Source organism: Zootoca vivipara, chromosome 4 (genome assembly GCF_965207765.1).
Source record: "Zootoca vivipara chromosome 4, rZooViv2.hap1.1, whole genome shotgun sequence".
NCBI lineage: Eukaryota > Metazoa > Chordata > Lepidosauria > Squamata > Lacertidae > Zootoca > Zootoca vivipara.
The window spans coordinates 59,771,891-59,794,069 of NC_142587.1; the positions used below are offsets into that span (position 1 = coordinate 59,771,891).

Sequence of the window (22,179 nt, forward strand, 5' to 3'; positions counted from 1 at the left end):
AAGCATGTAGTATGACAGTGTAGTCTGGCCCATAGGATGAGCCCTGAGTTGTTAAATATATATAATCAACCCCCAGTTTCCAAATTAAATTTTACTAAGATTACCGCTGGAAATATAAATTATGAAGGAGAAAACAGATTGGTAGCATAAAAAAGAAACAGAACACATTACTATCTATGGTAATATTCCAATTCTACAGCAATTTACAGCCCACTGAATTTGGCAGACTTACTTCTGAGTAGACATGTAGAGGATTGCCTAACATAGGCTACTTACAGCATAATCTTAAAAAGGATTCTCAAACTTTTTTTGTAGAAAGGAATGATCACACATGATGTTCAACAGATGATATTATTTCCTAAGAAATACTGGTAATCCCCATGTTTAACTTGTGGAATCAGGGGAGAGGATTGATGGGAAGAAGGATTTTCAAATTGGGGGGGGGGAGGCGGACGTGAACCTGAAGCGACGGCGGCGAAGGGGAGAAAACCAGCGGCCGCCTAGAGGAGAAGAGAGAAGTCTGGGGGTGGGCGGGGGGGGGGGAGAGAAGGGAACCAGGCTTGGATCGGGGCCTCCGCAGAGGTCTGGAGCAAAGCCCCGGCCTCCGCGAAGCCTTCCGAGGCTCCGTTGCTGCAGCGGTCTGGCAGGCGCTGAACGACTCCCGACGTTCGGGAGACCTTTGAGCACAGCCGCGCTGTGCGCATGCGCCCTGCACGGCGGCCGCCGGAGTCCACAGCCGCGCTGTGCGCATGCGCCCCGCTTTGCGCATGCGCAAAGGTCTCCCGAACGTCGGGAGCGTCAGCCCTTGCCCCTCCCACACAGCGCGGCTGTGTGGACTCCGCACGGCTCGGGCGCAAGAGACTGCTGCGGGCGCCGAACTCGCGCTCCGCTGGGCTGTCCTCCGCCTCTGCCCACCAGCCCCGCCGGCAGCGCCACTCTTGCCCGCAGCTGCCCGACCGGCCCTGCCTCTAGAGTAGGGCAGCGGCCCCTCCCTGCCCCGCGGTGGGTACGCCCTTGCCTCCATAAGACATACCTCCATGCCCTGTAGAGCGAGACCACCGAGCGCCCCAGCCAGCCAGAGGGGCCTAGAACCGGCTGCTGCTGTTGCTGCTGTAGCAGCAGGGAGTGCGCGGAGCGCCCTGCAGCGCCTGGCCTCTTCTTTTTTGGGGGGGGGGGCTGCCCGAGGCCTGCCGCCTCAGTGCCTGGAACCGGCGGCTGCAGAGCGGAGCGCTCCGAAACGGCGAGCGCTCGGAGCGCCCTGCAGCGCCTGGCCTCTTTTCTTTTCTTTTTTGCTGCCCAAGGCCGGCGGCTGCAGAGCGGAGCGCTCCGAAGCGCCGAGCACTCGGAGCGCCCTGCAGCGCCTGGCCTCTTCTTCTTTTTTTGGGGGGGGGGCTGCCCAAGGCCGGCGGCTGCAGAGCGGAGCGCTCCAAAGTGTCGAGCGCTCGGAGCGCCCTGCAGCGCCTGGCCTCTTCTCTCTCTCTTTTTTTGGGGGGGGGCTGCCCAAGGCCGGCGGCACGTGACAAGGCAGCAAATCGCCCTTCTCGCCGTGGCATGTCGCGGCACACCAGCCAGCGTCTGGCGGCACACTAGTGTACCGCGGAACAGCGGTTGAGAAACGCTGAACTAATACTTACCTGGAGATTTTACTGACTAGTTATATGACTGGATGCAGGATATAGGATCTATTTGAGCAAAATGTTAACTGGTTATAGCCTTGGGACTGCAAGTAGGAAACAACTAGTTAAAGTGCCGTCAAGAAATGATAAAGAGCTATCAGGAAATGGCAAACTAAAAGGCCAATAGTGGGAACAGTGAAGGAAGAACAGCTAAGTAAATTATCAATTGTGGCTAGATACAGAAACTACTAATTAAAAGGCTAGTAAGTTGGATCCTCCTAACAGAGGGTCAATGTTGTGCGCGGCCCTGAAACTCTTCCCTAACCTGCTGGGGGCAGGGCTTGCCCTGCTCCAGCCGGTGGTGCCACAATACGCCACTGGCTTTGGCTAATAGGCAGCGTGGTAAGGTGGGGATTTGGAGGAATACATTTATATTCAGCAGCGCGACGTGGGGGACTCTTCTTGCTTCGTGCTGCCGATCACCTGCCCACCCACCCGTTAATTAGGTCGTGTCTGGCCTTGCTTTGGACTTCAGTTGGTTGCCAAGATTGGCTGTGGCCACTTGGTTTTTGCCTACCTCTTAGCAATCGTCACAACTTTGTGACGATTTGGTTTGGCGGTTAGGCATTGGTTTAAGGGAATGTTGGGAGGGGGGGTATGGCCATCACCTGCCCCTCCAATTAATAGGGTATTCCATTAAAGGAATCTGGGGGTCTTGATCTTGTCCGAAGCCCAGGAGGGGCTAGGGCCATGCCAGGACCCCTGGGAACCCCAGGGGTGAGCACCAGTCAATATGCATTGATAGAGCTCCCCCTGCTGGTTGTTTAACCTTCCAGGCTTCCTTCAGGGTGGGCAGGAGCTAGTTATAGTTTGATACCAATGCCTAAGCCAATACCAGTCACACTTGTATATTCAATAAAGTTGTGGCCAAAATTTGCCCATTAACCATTTAAAATTAAATTCTGTCTCCACTGTGTCTTTATTTCCATAAGGTATGGGTTTTGGGGCTCGGAGCACAACTGGGAGAAGTGGTACCTTTGTTGGTGATACATGAGGAAACATAAATTAGGCTCTTGCCTATCAGGATAGAAATTGAGGTATTAATAAATTAAGGAAGTTATATTAAATGCTTTGTAGAATGACCATTTTAACCCCACTTTAGGAAAATTGTTCTTCTATAATATCACAGCAACACTAAAAGGCTCTGATGTAGAGGTTTGTCACTCATGCTGGATGTATTTTAAATGTTTAAGGACGGCCATTCAAACAAGCTGCAATGATTTTCCCCCAGTGTTGACCACAGTACAATAATATGAACCCAGCTGGTTTTGATTGGGATATTTTAGAGTCAGAGGAATGGAAACATTGCATTTGTGTCAGAAAGACATCCTTTTCTGTAAACAATTATTTCTTTCCAAAGCTTGACAACCATGTGTGTTGCATTTGTTTTAGTCTTCTACTCTTATTGCTGTAGCAAAATGCTGAAAGTATCCTTTTCTATTTTCTTGTCACAGATTTCTTCAAAACATCATTAGAAAAAATACGAGTTTGGTTGAGGCTGGCAGCTCACTGGAAAAAAATACGTTGTTTTGGTTTTGGTCACTGTGTTTTAGAGGGAATCACATTTGAAGGAAGGTCAAAGAATACATATTAAAAAGTTAAAGGAGGGGAAAGAAAGAGCAGCAATAAAGAAAATAAAGTAATATGTTGTGGCATTATTTTTCCTTCAAACTCTACTCACAACAGAAGTTTGTCAACAGCTACAGAGGAATAACTGAAAAAGCTTATTAAACTTCGAAACTGAAACTGAGTTGGCAAAAAACCATTCAGAGTTTTGTGCTACAAAGCTCACAAACCAATCTGAATATTCAGTAAGCTTGTGATACACTTGTCCAAGTACTAGGTGAAAGGACAGGTTTAATGAAAAAACAATGTGTACCCTTGAACGTAAGTGGGCACAGCAATGAAATAAAAATGCTGTGTTTAACTGGAAAGCCACAATCCACTTAAAAAAGCTTTTTTTAAGCAAAATACACAGATACTAAATGAAGTGTATGCATGTGTGTGTGTCTGAGAGAGAGAGAAATTTTCAAGAATGTGACTCTCTGCTGTAAATTGCTACATTATAAACTCCCTTTGCACCAGAGAGAACATTGGAATGAAACTTTGGATATTATCCAGCTAGTAAACTTCTACTTTGATATTTGCTGTAATTAAAGTTGCTGCTAGAGTATGAGGATTTTTTTTTAACTCATATTGCTTATTTTACGGGTGTCTATGCATGTGAAAGGCTATATAGCCTATCACTTAATGTTCTTTGTTTGTATTTTAATCATCCACATTTTAAACTCACTAATAAATTTTTGAAAGTTCACACACTATCAAAATCTCATATAGGTATCTTTTAACGATCGTGATAGAACAACTCATACTGAAATCACAATTCATTTATTTTTTATTTCCTATTATAATCACAAATAAGAATAAAAATGGTCCAAAAAACAAACAATTACTTCACAATCTACCCAATCAAGTCCCACCATGTAACCAACCAAAGCTCTAGCTTATTAATCTAATAATTAAAATCTTTAAAATCTTTATGCACAGGGAAAATGTATACTACAGAACATTATTTTTGTTATATTTATTAAATTTGTATACTATCCTTCATCCAAAGATCCCAGGGCAATTTATGACAGAAAAATACAAAATGGGAATACAAAATACATAATAAAACAAACCAATCTTTCTCCCTCTCTCCTAGCTGAATGCCTGGTTGGAAAAGAATGTTTTTACCTTTTGGACTGCGGAGAGCAGTCCAAAAGTGGTGAGCCACCGCAATAAAGGCTTGTTCTTGTTTTTACACCCTCTGGACCACTCTTGGAAGGGGCACAGGGAGAAGGACTTCAGATGGACAGTGAGTCTGGAGAGAGAGATATCAACCCTCACTTCCTGACTCAAGTCTGCCCTGATGCTGCACCCAGTACCCAAATGTGCAGTTGGGTGAGACAACTCCATCCTGCTCACCCACCCAGGGCTCAGTGACACATACAAGATCAACCTCCTCATCCAGAATCAGAACATGGATGAAGGTGCTCTTCCTCAAAGTCGACATAGCATTCAGCAACACCAGCTGCAGATCCAAGGGCTGCCTGATAGGAGGGTCCCCCTCAGCAACTGGCATGATTATGCATGTTTTGGGCCTTGTAGACCAGCAAAATCATGCCAACCTAGCAGTTCAAAAGCACACAAAGTGCAAGTAGATAAACAGGTACTGCTCCTGCAGGAAGGTGTTTCCATGCGCTGCTCTGGTTCGCCAGAAGCGCCTTAGTCATGCTGGCCACATGACCTGGAAGCTGTCTGCCGACAAATGCCAGCTCCCTCAGCCTATAGAGCGAGATGAGCGTGCAACCCCAGAGTCGTCCGCGACTAAACCTAACGGTCAGGGTTACCTTTACCTTTTAGACTAGCAAAAATTCTCATTAGAGACTGGAGACACTGAAACACCACCACAATCATATGGAAAAGTGACCTTCACATTTCAGAAGGTCAATAAGAAGTGTGTGTTCAGCCACAGTATCACAACATACTCAGTTTCAACTTTTCCTCAAGAAACACATTTGGCTTTTGGATACTAGGCGACAACCACATGGACACATCTTACAAAATCCTTTGATAAACCTATGTTTTTCCTAATCTACAAATTTTAGAACAGTCTAGAATTTAAGTAATTAAATTAATTACACACCCATACTCTGCCCTGCATACTGGTCTTGCCCAAATTCCCTTAATAAATGGGCAGTCCTAAAGGCCAATAGGAAAGGATTTACTGGAATTCAGGAGCCAAACAAAGTACAAGTAATGCCTACCCTATGCTCAATATTCCTGTACACAAGAGGCAGGAATGCTTAGGCTTGACAGTACATAATGCCACTTTTACAAAAAAAATACCCTGTTGCATGGTTAAAAGTGCCCTTTAGAGTTAATTCGCCCTCAAGAAAGTGGTGATGAAGTGTAGTAGGACAGAACTGTGCATGCCATGAGCTAGCCTGCTGCCCCAATAGTCATACAACATAAAAGCCATTTCTGCAACAATAGTGGAATACAGCACAAGTTTAGCACTCATTTCCATATTTTTTGCAAACATTTTTTTTTCTGGACGCAAATAACTAAACTTGCATTATATGCTACTATGGTTCTAGAACAGGTTATTACATCATGAGTAAGTTCAAACATAATGAGGAACTTAACAGTTAATAAAAATAACAAAAACGGAATAAACTGCAATGTGAATTCATTCTTGATCTATTTTTTTATATTCATCTCAAGTTCTGGCATACATGCAAGTTTCCAACAACTAGTATGTTGTCTGGAAATCTTCCAGCACAAGTGATAGAAACTCTTCAGATGTACTGGGCATTTGAAAATAGACTAAACAAATAATTTAAGTTGTGAACATTTATATTTGTAAGAAAAGAAATAAACAATTCCTTTTTTATCCTGTTCAAGTTTCGTATTCAAAAAGAGGAAGGTTATAAACATCCCATAACAGATAATGAGCTGCAGAACAATCCACAACAGAAAACTGGACAGGAAACCAGCCATACAAATATGTTGTGCATGTGTGACAATACAGATGTCAAAATTCTAATATACACTTGTTTGTTTTTCCTTTGCATTATCTTTTTTTAAAAAAAAGCTATGATTTCAACTTCATGAGTACACAAAATTTGTAAGAGTTGCAATATAGTATTATATTGATGCTTTGTAAACTAAATGCACAGGTGAAAATGAAGGCAAAAGATGGTTCAGAAATGCAAACCAGAGGAACCACAGGTCAGAGACAGACAGACAGTCAGACAGACAGACAAACAAACAAGCAAATCCATCCTTCAGATGGACAAGGGAATAGGACAGAGGCTTCAAGAATCAGAGGGAGCAATCAGATAGATTGTAACAAACAAAAGCGTAGCACAAATAGCTGTTGGAAATATAGACTGAGAACAAAGAAACAGAGTAACTGTTGCTCAGATAATAGATGAAAATACTGTATATTCAAATCACTAATAGCCGCTGGGTAGCCAGAGACTTGGGGAGAGCTCAAGAGAAATAATTAAAAGGGATCAGAGAATTATGCATGTCTTATGAATCAAAAGATATTGTGCCCTAGCAAATGTAATTTCAGAACTGCGTATTCAAGTCAGGCAAGATTTGAACTAGGATTTAACTGCTCCTGGTGGTGGATTGTGATACTTGACTCTAGACGCAGAAACTTTTTGTGCAGAAGCAGCCACCACATTTTAATCACTAAAGATATTTACATGCCCCTTAGCCCAGCTCAAGTTAATTTGGGCTGATTTGGACTTATTCAAAATAAACTTGTTTAAACTCATGACTGTTTTAAACCATCACCTCAGACACTTTGTTTGTTTGTTTAAACCATATTTCAGATTTTATAACGGGTAGAAGCAATTTCTGTAATGTAAAATAATATTTAAAGTGACTCAGAATGGAACATTAAGAGGGAAAATAACCAGAAGAAATACTAATTAGTTACATTCTAATTTTCATTGCAATGATGCTAGAATGTTGAAGTAGATTAGCTTCATTGAAATCAATATTGGATTCTGCTAAGAATGCTCAAGATACAATTCAATTTCTAGGGGTTTTCTTCCATTACATTACATTACTTCTTTTTTACAATGAATAACCATATACTGTAATCAGATTTCAGAGAAGCTCTTTGCATTCTATACTACATAAATGATCAGCATTATTATTACTTCAAGTTTAATTTATAACTAAAAATCACCTGACAATACAGCACCACTTACAAATGTAATTAAATGTTCAGCTATGGCCCATTTAAAGCACATTTCTTTTCCAAATACCTTAGTATAAGAAGTATAATACAGAAACTAACAGAATAGCTACCGTAGTTTTTCCAATGGTGATATTTATAATGAAAAGAGAGTAAAAAAATAATGGCATACATTTATAAGAATGTTATTTTGACATATAAATTTATACTATATGATAAGCAGCGCAAATATATATTCTGCATGAATGCTTAGTTTAACCTTGCAAATATTTTAAAAAGCCTTAATTTAATACTCATTGACCACTGTCTTTGTCCTGTGATCAATATTAATTTCTAATGCTAGTAAATCTTTATTCTTCACCAAGGACAGTAAAATCAATGATAGCTTATTACAGAAAAACAAAAAAACAACAATGCTTTCTTGTATTTTGTGAAATAGTTATCACCCAGAATTCAGTTTCTAAAAATGCATCGCTAGGAGGCCTAGCAACACTAAACAACTATTTTGAGAAATTAGTCAGGCCTCCAACTGGAACTCTAGGGTGGGGGAGGGGGGACAACTTTAAGTGTTGTTTTGTTGTGCTATATATGTGTGTGTGTGTATATATATATATATATATATATATATATATATATATATAAGCATATATATAAGCATATATATATATATATAAAAGCATTACATTGTTCTATAAGCATCAAGTCTGTTTCTCTTACATATCAGAGCCCCTTCTCATATTACATTTGTGCTCTAGACCAGGCTTCCTCAACCTCAGCCCTCCAGATATTTTGAGATTATAATTCCCACCATCCTTGACCACTGGTCCTGCTAGCTAAGGATCATGGGAGTTGTAGGCCAAAAACATCTGGAGGGCCAAGGTTGAGGAAGCGTGCTCTAGACACTGCTGCAATACAGTTCCTTGCTATTTGTCTCATGTAATATGACAGATTTTGGCTACAGTAGAGCTGCAGTTCCTTCCCATGCTGACCTTAATTCAGTTTGTGGGAATCATTGCCCTTGGCAAAGGGAGGAACTGCAGCATGGTGTCTTTCCACATAGACCAAGGCTTCTCCACACATTACCTTTAGAAAGTGGAAGGAAGCCACTCTGAAGTAGATTCCAAGTCACATGTTTAAGGGGCTAAGGCTCTCACGTTACCAGGAACACAACATAGGCAAGCACTGTGATTCATGAACAGATGAACTGAATGTTATGAAATGTCATGCAGCAGGAAATCACCCATCACAGCTGAAACCTGGATCACCACCAGGAATTTGAAAAAAGATCATGGAGGATGTATGAAATATAGTTACACACCACCCCAGTCTCTGGGCAGTGTGAGATTCCAGGGATTCCAGGCACTTACCCAGGGTTTGTGAGGCACAGCAGAGACTGTGGTGTCTTTAGGATATATGGTTTATTTACACATATATCCAACCTAAGCCTATGATGGAGGGTTTCATAGCATTAACATCCCAAAAGGGTATTGTCTTTCTTATAGCTGCAACCTTGGATTCCAACAGAAATAATACATTGTTGATGAATGCAGCTGACTCTCCAGCTTGCTGCTTTACTTTTAGGTCACATCACTGCACTCTCAACTCCCAACTCTGAGCCTGGTAACTCTGTTGAAGGTGAGGGTGCCACCCATTTGTTGTCTTCCAATGAGTCACTTAATCCCCCACCCCTCACCAGGAAACTAGTTTGGATATTCCCTGGAATTAGAAGTCTTGATAAGTTTTTACACTTGCTGGATCCAGGGATTAGAGGAGTCTGGCACACACATACCCCTGAAACTCATAACATACAATTCTTTTGGTCGTAATAGGATTATATTCCTTCTTAATTACTACCCTACACAATTTTAGGAGCTGCTGTGTACTGAATCAATCAGTACAACATGGGTGGTGCTGTGGTCTAAACTACTCAGCCTCTTGAGCTTGCCGATCAGAAGGTCGGCCGTTTGGATCCGCTTGATGGTGGTGAGCTTCTGTTGCTCTGTCCCAGCTTCTGCCAACCTAGCAGTTCGAAAGCATGCCAGTGCAAGTAGATAAATAGGTACTGCTGTGGCAGGAAGGTAAACGGTGTTTCTGTGCACTCTGGCACTTGTCACAATGTTCCATTGCGCCAGGAGCATTTTAGTTATGCTGGCCACACGACCGATAAAGCTGTTTGTGGAAAAACACTGGATTTCTCGGCCTGAAGCGAGATAAGCGCCACAACCCCATAGTTGCCTTTGACTGGACTTAACAATCCAGGGGTCCTTTACATTTACCTTTTTACTGAATCATTCTATTAGTCAATCTAGGCCAGCATTATATACTCTGACTGCAGCACTCCTTTAAGATCATAGGCAGAGATTTCTTCAACCTCACTATTCAAGATTTTTGAAATTAAATATGCAGGGATTGAACTAAGGGACTTCTTTATCAAAACAGGTGTGGCAACATTGAGCTGTGGATTATACCCACAATCACTTCTCAATCTACATGGGATTTTGTTTTTAAAATTAAATTGTGGTGTGGTAATATTGTGCTTCTTGTAGATGTCCTGAAATCTCCAGGTATAGGATACAATTTCAGCTCATGGTTGGTTCACATTGAACCCTCCCTTGGTTAATTCAACATCCAGTAGAGCACAACTGAGGTTCATGCTTGCCTACCACCACAGTAGAATGCTGGTGTGAAACAATGTTTGTGGAAACAAACATGTGTGTGTATGTGTGTCCAATCCTCATGTCTGCTGGAAAATGTATAGATACCTGTATATGTGATGGACCCATTGCATGCCAAACATAAATATCAACTGAAATTGGTTTTTGTAAACAGAGATATCTGACTGTATCACACTATCCAAACTATAATGGGAAAAATTCTCTTGCACATACAGTATATCATTTCTTTGTTAAAGCCATCTCAATTCCGTATTTTATAAAATGGTGTATCTGATAATTCAGTATTTTTGCTTTTTATTTCAATTTCTAAGAGACATTTAATCCAATCCAAAATAAATATAAATACATGTGATCTAACTTTATTGTACAGTCAGCAAATATCAGAGTTAGGCATCTACAGATCAAAGGCACATCCAGCTTAACTTCAAGTTCATTTTGTGATGTGGATCAGTACTTTTTTAAACAGACGATTTCAAAAGGCAGACGTTGTGAGAATCTTCTAGACTCTAATCACCTTGTTTCTGTGTAATCTTAATTTTTTCCATGATTTATGGAAATTGTCAACTGATTTAAGTGAAATCTAATTTATACCTACTCTAATTATGTAAGCATGGAGCCTCAAGGGATCAGGTTGGAATGTAGCTATACATCCTCTATCATCATAAATATCTTATTACTTCAAGTACAGTTAGAAATGCTGTTCTCAGCATAATAATCTTCAGAATTCCACAGCAAAAACATTATTCTCTGATGTTTGAAATTGTACTTTTGCTTGTACAGCATTTTTTGATTGCCAAAGTATTGATCCAAGTTCATATTGATTTGTTTTAAGAAAAACATATTATGTCGCAACTTAATACAGAAGAACGAAGGAGCCCAACTGGATCAAACTAATGGCTTATTTAGTCCAGGATGCTGCTTCATACAGGGACCAATCATTTGCTAATGGGAAGTCCATGAACAGGACATGAGTGCAATAGTTCTCTCCTGCTGTTGTTTTATTATTATTTATTAATTTTCTATACCGCCCCCCATCCAAATTCCGCAATAATGAACAAAAACAATACCCCCTCTCCATAGCCACAGGTTGTTTAATTAGAGAAAGTTCTGGAAGAAGAGGACTGTTTTTGCCTGGCACCTGAAAATATGCAATGAAGACACCAGGTGAACCTACCAGAATAGAGTATTGCGCAAATGGGGAGCCACCACAGAAAAGGTCCCTCTTGTAGAGGAGGTATGCGAAGCAGGCCCTCAGAAGAAGATTGCAGGGTATGCTGCCTTTGATCCTGGATGCAGTTTATACCATGATAAATAGCAGCCTTAGGACTCTAGGTCTGTAGAAAAGACACCTGCTTTGTATGGTTCAATGCATGGCAATTCAATGCATGGCAATTCCTGGTAGGGCTTCGAAAGACTCCTGCCTGAAACCCTGGAGAGTTACTCCAATCAGTGTAAGCAATATTGGGATAATTTATATAATAATAATATTAATTTATTATTTATACCCCGCACATCTGGCTGGGCTTCCCCAGCCACTCTGGGTGGCTTCCAACAAAATATTAAAATACAATAGTCTATTAAACATTAAAAGCTTCCCTAAACAGGGCTGCCTTCAGATGTCTTCTAAAAGTCTGGTAGTTGTTTTTCTCTTTGAGAGGGCGTTCCACAGGGTGAGTGCCACTACCAAGAAGGCATGGGAATACCCAGCACAGGGCAGGGGGCGCAGCTGCCCCCCTAGAAGCAGGGCTCGCGCATCCATATAGGCGAGCTAGGCAGCTGCCACAGCCTAGGACACCGTCATGGAGGGGCGCTGCCAGCCTGCCCCCCGCCCGCCGCTTGCACTATGGCCAGGGCCCCGGCGGAGCATGCAGCTGTGGGTGAGAGCGGCGCTGCCGGCGGGGCTGGTGGGCAGAAGCGGAGCACAGCCCAGCGGAGCGCGAGTTCGGCGTTCCTGCCCACCGCGCCGCGCCCTCCCTCCAGCTCCCCACCATGCCCTCCGGCAAGGTCAAGCGCGGCGGGGAACCAGAGAGCGCAACGGGAAGCTGGAGGGTGTGGTGCGGAGGGCAGGAATGCCGAACTCGCATTCCACTGGGCTGTGCTCCGCCTCCCGCCTCCCACCTCTGCCCACCAGTCCCAAGCCCCTGGCTGCATGCTGTCAGCGGAGCCCCAGCGCCTCCGACTGCACTTTCTCCACATTTGCTCCCATCCACACTCCGGCAGCGCTACGCGCAGGAGGAGAGGGCGAGGCGCCCGGCTGCCTGTCACGGCGCAGAAGCCAATTGGATTTGCAGGCTCGCCAAAGTTCCCCCTTCCCTCCTCCCCACCCTCCTCTCCTCCTCATCCACCACCTCCCACCCACTCCGATCACTGGGCCAGGAAAGCATCTCCTTCCGCGCAGCCAGGGAGACCGCGGCACCTAGGTGAGACTGGAGTCAGTTTCACCTGGGCTCCGTAGCCAAAGTTCCCCCTTCCCTCCTCCCCACCCTCCTCTCCTCCTCATCCACCACCTCCCACCCACTCCGATCACTGGGCCAGGAAAGCATCTCCTTCCGCGCAGCCAGGGAGACCGCGGCACCTAGGTGAGACTGGAGTCAGTTTCACCTGGGCTCCGTAGCCCCGCCCACGTTCCCACTTTGTGGCACCTCCCCTCCCGTGCCTTGGCCCCGCCCCTTGCCCCCCCTAGTTTTGATCCTGGGTACTCCTCTGCAAGAAGGCCCTCTGCCTAGTTCCCTGTAACTTGGCTTCTTGCAGCGAGGGAACCGCCAGAAGGCCCTCGGCGCTGGACCAAGGCCGTTTATGCTTTAAAGGTCAACACCAACACTTTGAATTGTGCTCGGAAACTTTCTCTGTATAAGGCAGCTTCCTATGTTACTCCATCAATTCTTCTAATCACTTTTAAAGCCTTCTGAACTGATGACCTTCACCTGATGCTGTGGTAGTGAATTGCACAGTTTAACGGTGTGGTGTTTGAAGAAGTACCGTACTTCTCTTTGTCTTTTCTGAATTTCCCACCATTCAGATTCACTAGAGGACCCTAATCCTCCAGTGGACATCTCTGAATTCACTTTTTTCATATCATACAGCTGTCATACCCCCTCCCCATGTTTGCATTTTTCCAAAACAAAAAAACAAACAAGCAACAATCCCCCTAGCAATGGTTCTTTCTGATGTGCACATTAATGTGACTTGGAATGTCAGCCTCAACCATTTCAGAATATATCAGTGGGAGCTGTTGCCTAGAAACACCAGTGACCAATAAAGGAAGCCTTGCTTTCATTATAGGTTGCTCAGAAACCCCTTGCCTTAGATAACAATACCAAGGTAGATCACGCTTAAGGACAGGAAATGCTACCTAAATAATTCTGCCACCATAAGGATATTTCCATTCCTAATACCAGCCTTGGATATTTATACTATTTAATGAAAAAAATGTGAGCTGTGAAGTGGGATATAAGTATCTGAAATGAAGTTGCACTTACCTACCTGCAAAATACAATATTGTGAATAATATTATGAGGCAGCTTTTGATTTGCCATATGCCAAGCATTTGTTTGCTTCCATAGCAAGTCTTGGAATCAGGCCATTGCAGAACATCACTCCATACCAATGGACTGATGCTACACCGCAAATATGTACATTTGCACCTTTTTAATGGCCACTTTATCTACTATTAGAGATACTTTAAGTGCCATAAAGGCATGCTGCATTTTGGAAGTATTTGTGCTACTGTAAGATTAAATGAAGTCTTGAGTATATGCCAAATGTGTGCTGAGTCTGCAACTAAAACTGCTGTAAGGTTTTCCATTCATGAATCATCTTTCTTTATTTGTGCTGATGCTGTTCCTTTTAGATTATGCACCTCTTCCTTTTCTGTATATTGATTTTTATTCCTAGTGAACTATGAAATTATATTCCTCTTTTTTATTTGCCTTTTTAATGCACTTATTTTGTATGAATTTATTCCTTGTGGCACTGGGAGACATGATTAATACAGTAAATTAAAATTTGTACATCCTGGCTGAGCTAGGCATTGGGTTCATGCATGTTTCATGGCGCAGCTGCATGACACAATTTCTGTACAAATGACATGGGAATAGTAATAAACTATTTTGTCCATCTTTGCAGTATACTGTTTATATCCATAATCTTAAAAATTAAAAGGCCAAAATGAGACTAAATGAAATTGTCATAAACGTGAAGCAAATTAATTAGTTTCTGAATACAAATTGTATCATACTGCTTACAAACCACTCTGTATACTTGGTTCTGACTCGAGCGTAGCCAGAATTTATGTGGGGGGGGGGGCGGCGGGCAGGTCACCCACCTGACACCATCCTCTGTCTGGCTCTGTCTAGCATTTCAGAATGAAATGTCTCAACAACAGTTGTTTTAAATTACTGGTACTTTCTTTTGACCCCAAGTGTTCAGCTGGGTTGCCAGTTGTGTCGCTAGAATGCACCACAACACCATCCAAGTGACTTCAGTGAGCATTTTAATTTCAAATATTCTTATTATTTCTACTTTTAGTTAAGTATTTTTTATTTATTTACTTGATTTAAGGGGGGCTGCTGTCACCCCCTTGCCCCCCTGGCTACACCCATTGTTCTGACATTCAAAAAAGTTAGTTATATTTTATATGGATTTATTTCAAGCTAGCAGACTCAGTCCCTTCATTGTAGCCTCAAAGCATTGTGAGAAAGCAGAGGCCAAAAGAAGGTGACAGGCTAAGTGTCACACAGTGAACTTCATATCTGAGATGGGATATGAATCTGGGCTTTGGAAGGCCTCTGGAGGGCCCTGTAAGGCTCCTGCAAAAACTTGCAGGGCATTCACAAGATCTTGTGAAATCTTAGAGAGCCCACAAGATCTCAAGAGTGCTTCACAGGGCCTTCCACACAGGGCCTTGTGTGACCTTCCCAGAGCCCAGTGAGCAAGACTTGTTCAGTTACTGTTTGCAGTGGCTCAGATGCTTCTACATTGACACCTTCCTTTAGTCATGACAACATTTCACTGGTTGTTGGCAACAAACACCTACTCTTCCTTCCACTCAGAACAGAGAATGAGCAGGTAGCCTTTCTTCCCAGTGACTGTGTGTGGTGAGGGATTTATTTACTTTTGGGGAACTTTTATTGAATGCTGTTTTCCCTTGCAAATTGCTTTTATGTAAACTGTTCAGAAAGAATTATTTTATTAAGCAGTATAGAAAAATAAATATAAATAAATAATTATATGGTGAGAAACAGACCTCAGCTCTCTGGCGTGCCTCTTACAGCTACCCAATTGCCCTGAAATCTCTTTTTGGTTCTAATTATGACAGCCTCTAAAATATATTTGAGGGCACCTTATCCAGGATATTACTATACTGTTAGGGGGCTCAGGAACAGATGGTCACACCAGTATGATCCCTTCTGTTATGTGCTCAGTATAACTGAATTGCCCTTCTTTACTTAGCCTACCTCTAGTCTCATCAGTCTGTCTTCCTCCTTTTTAGAAAGAGCAACCCTGGTATTAACTATAAAAACATCATAACCTTATTCATCATCGACTGGTGTTGCTGCCTGTTTCCTAGGGTTCAGACTGCAAACATTAAAAAAACCCTCACCAATCTTCTGGTGCAACTCCAGGAACTTACAGCAGGGATTAACTTGGCCTTGGGTGTCATATAGCAAGATGAGGAAATTCATTTTCAATGCTCAATGGAGTGCAGATGTAGGGAAAGGGGAAAAGTATAAAGTTGCCCTTTGACTGTATAGTTTTATGGGTATCCAAATACAGAGAAAAACATGTGTTTGGAACAGAATCCTGCACCACATTAATTCCCTGGAACACTATAGGGGGATAAAAGGGAAATCAAACAGAAGGGAGAGCGGAAGAGATTCCGCCCCTCCCTCCGGCTTTGTTACCCTGGTCACAAAATGATATATTTATACAAGAATTAAAAAAACTGGAATGTGAAGACATGCAGGCCCCTTGTTGAAGAAAGGCCTGTTTATCTCAAGAATACGCCAAATGCCGTTCAGAACCAGTTTAACTCTTTTGCGAAGATTGCTTGTAATGGCAATGAGGACAGTGGAACCTTGGAGTCTCTCTTACATAAGTAACTAGCCAGACATGTAAGAACAGTCATAAGAAGCTTTACCTTGCATTTTCTGAAAATAAAAAGCAGCATTGTATTGGTTACTATGTGCAGATGCCTACTTGCCTAATCAGACCTTGTGCCTAATTTGTGCTCAAGCTGTTTGATTTACACCAGTACACACTTGACCAAGTCTAGGATTGTACTAGCTCAAAGTAGGTTTCGTTTTTACAAAATTACAAAAGGTAAATTCACAAAGAGTACACAGCAAGCTTAGCTCATATTTTACGGCACTGAGTCACAGCCTAAGACCAATCACAGTTAAAAGGTTGGCCTGAAGTATTATTAACTGGGGATTCTTGCTTGGGTAGATGGAACATGTTTGTTTTCAACTTTCACTGAATTGTAAGTTGTCAGTACTAGCTTATAAGTCCTAGATAGTGTCTATAGGAATATTACAAAATAGGTTTTTGCATTGCTTCTATTTTCACACATATTTTTTGTAATATTTTTTCACACATTATTATTTGTAATTTTGTTATTATTAGCTGTAAAGATCAATGGCTGAAAGTAAAGGCGAGTTTCAATACTGATTGCTGACCAGGAAAATACCACCACATAGTGACTTCTTCTCACACTTATTCACCCACAATTAACTTGTCTTTTTCTGAAGGTGTTGCCATGTGATCAGATTTTAAAGTACAATTTGAAGTAGTTCGGAACATGGTTGTACCATTCACAATGTAATTAACCTATCTAATGTAGTATATTAGATCTTTAGTTTTATTGAGAGTAGAATAGAACATATAACAGGTTTTTTATTTCTTTTAAATCATTGTAGTGTGAATTGAAAGTTCCCACAAAACTGAACTTCTCTCCAAAAATTTGTCTAGAGCCCTTGTGTGTGTATAAGGTATAAGGTAGTGTTATTATGGGTAAGATGTCCTTTGGTAACCCACTGTAAAAACAAGTCATTTTTCTTTCATGAAGTCTCAAAACATTAGGTCAGAAGGGCTCATCAGATCATCTAGCTTGAACCTTGCACATGGCATGCCGCCAAATCCCAATTTAGATTAATATCTACGATTGTGAAAGGTGAGATGCAAGTGGTTGCATCTGAGTACTACCAACCTTACAGTCGAATGGTATTTTACATACAAGAGAGAAAAGAATTATTTTAGCTAGTGATTTGAGAGGGCACAAAACAGTATACATTAGAAGGTTTTCTATTTTGTTTTGCCCTGTACTTTTCAATGGATAGATGACTTTCAATAAATAAAGGGATGAAAGTGAACATTTAAATAATGATTGATGAAGTACAGCTTAAATATATATTCATGACTTACAAAACATGGGTTAGTTGCACCTGGTTCTGCTGCCTTGAATCCCAACTTTGCTTGCATGAACAGAAAATAATTCATATTTACGGAACATGGTTTTCCTGGTAAGCTCTGTAGCTCAGTAGTAGAGAAGGTCCTAAGTTCTATTCCTGGCATCTCCAGGTAGGCCTTGGAATGTTCCCTGCCTGAAACCCTGGAGAGCTTCTGCAAGTCAATGTAGACAATACTGAACTAGATGGAACAATGGTCTGAGTACAAGACAACTTCCTATGTACCCCCCCAATGTCCTCATCAGTTTCTAGAGGTGGGAGGAGAGTTGGAAATGTTGTGGGATATGTTGCCAAGGGTTGCAGATGTAGGGCAGTTGATATATTAAACACACACACACACACACACACACACACACACACACACACACAGCATTGAAGTAAGTATGAAAAGTAAATATTGCCTGGCTATGCCCTATTGATTTCAATGAAAAAAGTCTGGATTCAGTTTAGGAATAATCTACACTGGAGTCTAATGTGGATTTGAAGCTGCTTGTGTCTCTATTTTATTATTTTATTATTTTTTGAAGCATGCTCTCTGTGGCACAATGGGTCAGTGCATCTAGCTGTTAAGAGGAAGGTTGGTGGTTTAAGCCCACTCAGGAATGGTTGTGAGCATAATTCCTGCACTGCATGGGGTTGAACTAAACAGCCCTTGGGGTCCCTTCCAACTCTACAATTCTATCAATCTATACAACGTCATCCTCATCCCCCACTAAATTCAGATTTTCCAAATCCACAGATAATCCAAAAAGGGGAAAAAATCCAATATAAAATTGTACATTACCAGACTGTGAATGCACTGAAGCATGTTGTGAGGGTGGGCTTTCTTACATGTGTGGTGACATTTTGTTGGATGCTATTTATTGCCACACTCCCTAGCCCATATTGTTTCTATATAAGCCCAAGAAAAGGATGCAGCCTGTTCTTTTCCATGTTGTTAAAGGCAGATTTTCAGGATTTTTCTCTTTATTTTTAAAACAGCTGTTTTGTACATAACTGCTCTTGCACAAAAGAGCTGTAATTTAAATATAAATAAAATTTCCCCTTAAAGTCACAAGTGGCAGGGAAAAGGATGAAAAGAAAGCCTTTTGTGGGAGCAACCATATCCTTCCCTGGCTTTGAGCAACACACACAAACTTTCAAACTTTCACTGTTCCTTTGTGAAAATGTAGCATATTGGAAAATTTGTATTTCAATAAAATAAAATAAAGATATACGCACACAGGTAAGCAAATACCTGCATAAATGCCCACAGTGGAGCTCAGGCTTCCTGGCTTGGGGTGATACACACATACAGTATTTAAAAATTATTTTTATTGCGCTTTTGCACAAATCTGGCAGATTGGAAAACTTGAATTTAATAATAATAATAATAATAATAATAATAATAATAATAATAATAAATTTAAAGGTCTGAGCACACAGCTAAATAAATATCTGCCCACAGCCAAGACCAGGTCTATAACTTATCTTGGGTTTCAAAGTGCTAATTGAGAGGAGGGAACAAATAACTTCCACATCTACCATGTGTGCGCCCAAGCTTAAATTGATGCCAATAAGGATAGCAGCAACAAACCAATGATGTTGTCAGTAAAGCACAAATGTTTACAGCTTTCTAGACATAAGGTTTTTCACTCCAGACTGAAAATAGTGCTGTCCTTTCAGTACTGCTCATGGAAAAGTACAATTTGATATTTTCGGTACAATCTGATAATTGGCAGGATGACAAACTACCGTAATTCATTATTGGGAGAGGCCATAACAATAAGTAGATAGTTTTGTGCTTGCTATACTTGGAAGCACTATGAAATTCCAAGTCCACGTACTCAGAGGAGTTCTGAGAGATTTGGCAAGGACATAAATGCAGGCTAGTTTCCAGAATAAAGTGCTGCTACAGTGAGCAAGTGAAACAATGAATTTTAGGTTACAGCTGTTGTGTCACAAGGGAATCAAAAAGCTTTCATAAACTATGATTAGCAGAGTGGCACAGAGGCCAGGCAGAACTTTCTCCTTTGTGTTGTGTTATTTGATCTGTTCCCCTTCATGGATCAATGCCTTGTCGTGGCGAAGGGGCTTGAATAACTCAGAGAAGCTATGAGCTATGCCATGCAGGGCCACCCAAGATGGACAGGTCATAGTGGAGAGTTTTGACTAAACGTGATCCACCTGGAGAAGGAACTGGCAAGCCACTCCAGTATCCCTGCCAAGAAAACTCCATGGACAAAGACAACAGGCATATAAAAGTTATGACGCTGGAAGATGAGCCCCTCAGGTCGGAAGGCGTCCAACATGCTACTGAGGAAGAGCGGAGGACAAGTACAAGTAGATTCAGAGCTGATGAAGCGGCTGGGCCAAAGCCGAAAGGACGCTCAGTTGCGGATATGCCTGGAAGCGAAAGGAAAGTCCGATGCTGTAAAGAAAAATATTGCATAGGAACCTGGAATGTAAGAACCATGAGTGGAGGTAAGCTGGATGTGGTCAAAAATGAGATGACAAGAATAAATATCGACATCCTGGGCATCAGTGAACTAAAATGGAAGGGAATGGGCGAATTCAGTTCGGATGACTATCATATCTACTACTGTGGGCAAGAATCCTGTAGCAGAAATGGAGTGGCCCTCATAGTCAACAAAAGAGTGGCAAAAGCTGTAATGGGATGCAATCTCAAAAATGACAGAATGATCTCGATACGAATCCAAGGCAGACCTTTTAACATCACAGTAATCCAAGTTTATGCACCAACTACCGGTGCTGAAGAAAATGAAATTGACCAATTCTATGAAGACCTACAACACCTTCTAGAAATGACACCAAAGAAGGATGTTCTTCTCATTACAGGGGACTGGAATGCTAAAGTAGGGAATCAAGAGATAAAAGGAACAACTGGCAAGTTTGGCCTTGGAGTTCAAAATGAAGCAGGGCAAAGGCTAATAGAGTTCTGTCAAGAGAACAAGCTGGTCATCACAAACACTCTATTCCAACAACACAAGAGACGACTCTACACATGGATATCACCAAATGGACAGCATCGAAATCAGATTGATTATATTCTCTGCAGCCAAAGATGGAGAAGCTCTATACAGTCAGCAAAAACAAGACCTGGAGCTGACTGTAACTCAGATCATCAGCTTCTTATAGCAAAATTCCAGCTTAAACTGAAGAAAGTAGGAAAAACCACTGGGCCAGTAAGATACAATCTGAATCAAATCCCTTATGAATACACAGTGGAAGTGAGGAACAGGTTTAAGGATTTAGATTTGGTGGACAGAGTGCCTGAAGAACTATGGATGGAGGCTCGTAACATTATACAGGAGGCAGCAATGAAAACCATCCCAAGGAAAAGGAAATGCAAGAAAGCAAAATGGCTGTCCAACGAGGCCTTACAAATAGCGGAGGAGAGGAGGCAAGCAAAATGCAAGGGAGATAGGGAAAGATACAGGAAACTGAATGCAGATTTCCAAAAAACAGCAAGGAGAGACAAGAGGGTCTTCTTAAATGAGCAATGCAAAGAAATAGAGGAAAACAATAGAATGGGGAAAACCAGAGATCTGTTCAAGAAAATTGGAGATATGAAAGGAACATTTCGTACAAAGATTACCATAATCAAGGACAAAAGTGGTAAGGACCTAACAGAAGCAGAAGACATCAAGAAGAGGTGGCAAGAATACACAGAGGAATTATACCAGAAAGATATGGAGGTCTCGTACACCTCAGGTAGTGTGGTTGCTGACCTTGAGCCAGACATCTTGGAGAGTGAAGTCAAATGGGCCTTAGAAAGCATTGCTAATAACAAGGCCAGTGGAAGTGATGATATTCCAGCTGAACTGTTTAAAATTTTAAAAGATGATGCTGTTAAGGTGCTACACCCAATATGCCAGCAAGTTTGGAAAACTCAGCAATGGCCAGAGGATTGGAGAAGATCAGTCTACATCCCGATTCCAAAGAAGGGCAGTGCCAAAGAATGCTCCAACTACCGCACAATTGCGCTCATTTCACACGCTAGCAAGGTTATGCTTAAAATTCTACAAGGCAGGCTTAGGCAGTATGTGGACCGAGAACTCCCAGAAGTGCAAGCTGGATTTCGAAGGGGCAGAGGAACCAGAGACCAAATAGCAAACATGCGCTGGATTATGGAGAAAGCTAGAGAGTTCCAGAAAAACGTCTACTTCTGCTTCATTGACTATGCAAAAGCCTTTGACTGTGTCGACCACAGCAAACTATGGCAAGTTCTTAAAGAAATGGGAGTGCCTGATCACCTCATCTGTCTCCTGAGAAATCTCTATGTGGGACAAAAAGCTACAGTTAGAACTGGATATGGAACAACTGATTGGTTCAAAATTGGGAAAGGAGTACGACAAGGTTGTATATTGTCTCCCTGCTTATTTAACTTATATGCAGAATTCATCATGCGAAAGGCTGGACTAGATGAATCCCAAGCCGGAATTAAGATTGCTGGAAGAAATATCAACAACCTCAGATATGCAGATGACACAACCTTGATGGCAGAAAGCGAGGAGGAATTAAAGAACCTTTTAATGAGGGTGAAAGAGGAGAGCGCAAAATATGGTCTGAAGCTCAACATCAAAAAAACCAAGATCATG

The 22,179-nt window shown here is 41.9% G+C and overlaps 1 protein-coding gene across 2 annotated transcripts in view; it reads right to left on the minus strand.

Annotated features, from left to right (window-relative positions):
* Nucleotides 1-22,179, minus strand: part of ROBO1 (roundabout guidance receptor 1) — a 577,709-nt gene that overhangs the window by 382,664 nt on the left and 172,866 nt on the right. The gene's annotated exons all lie outside the window — the stretch shown is intronic.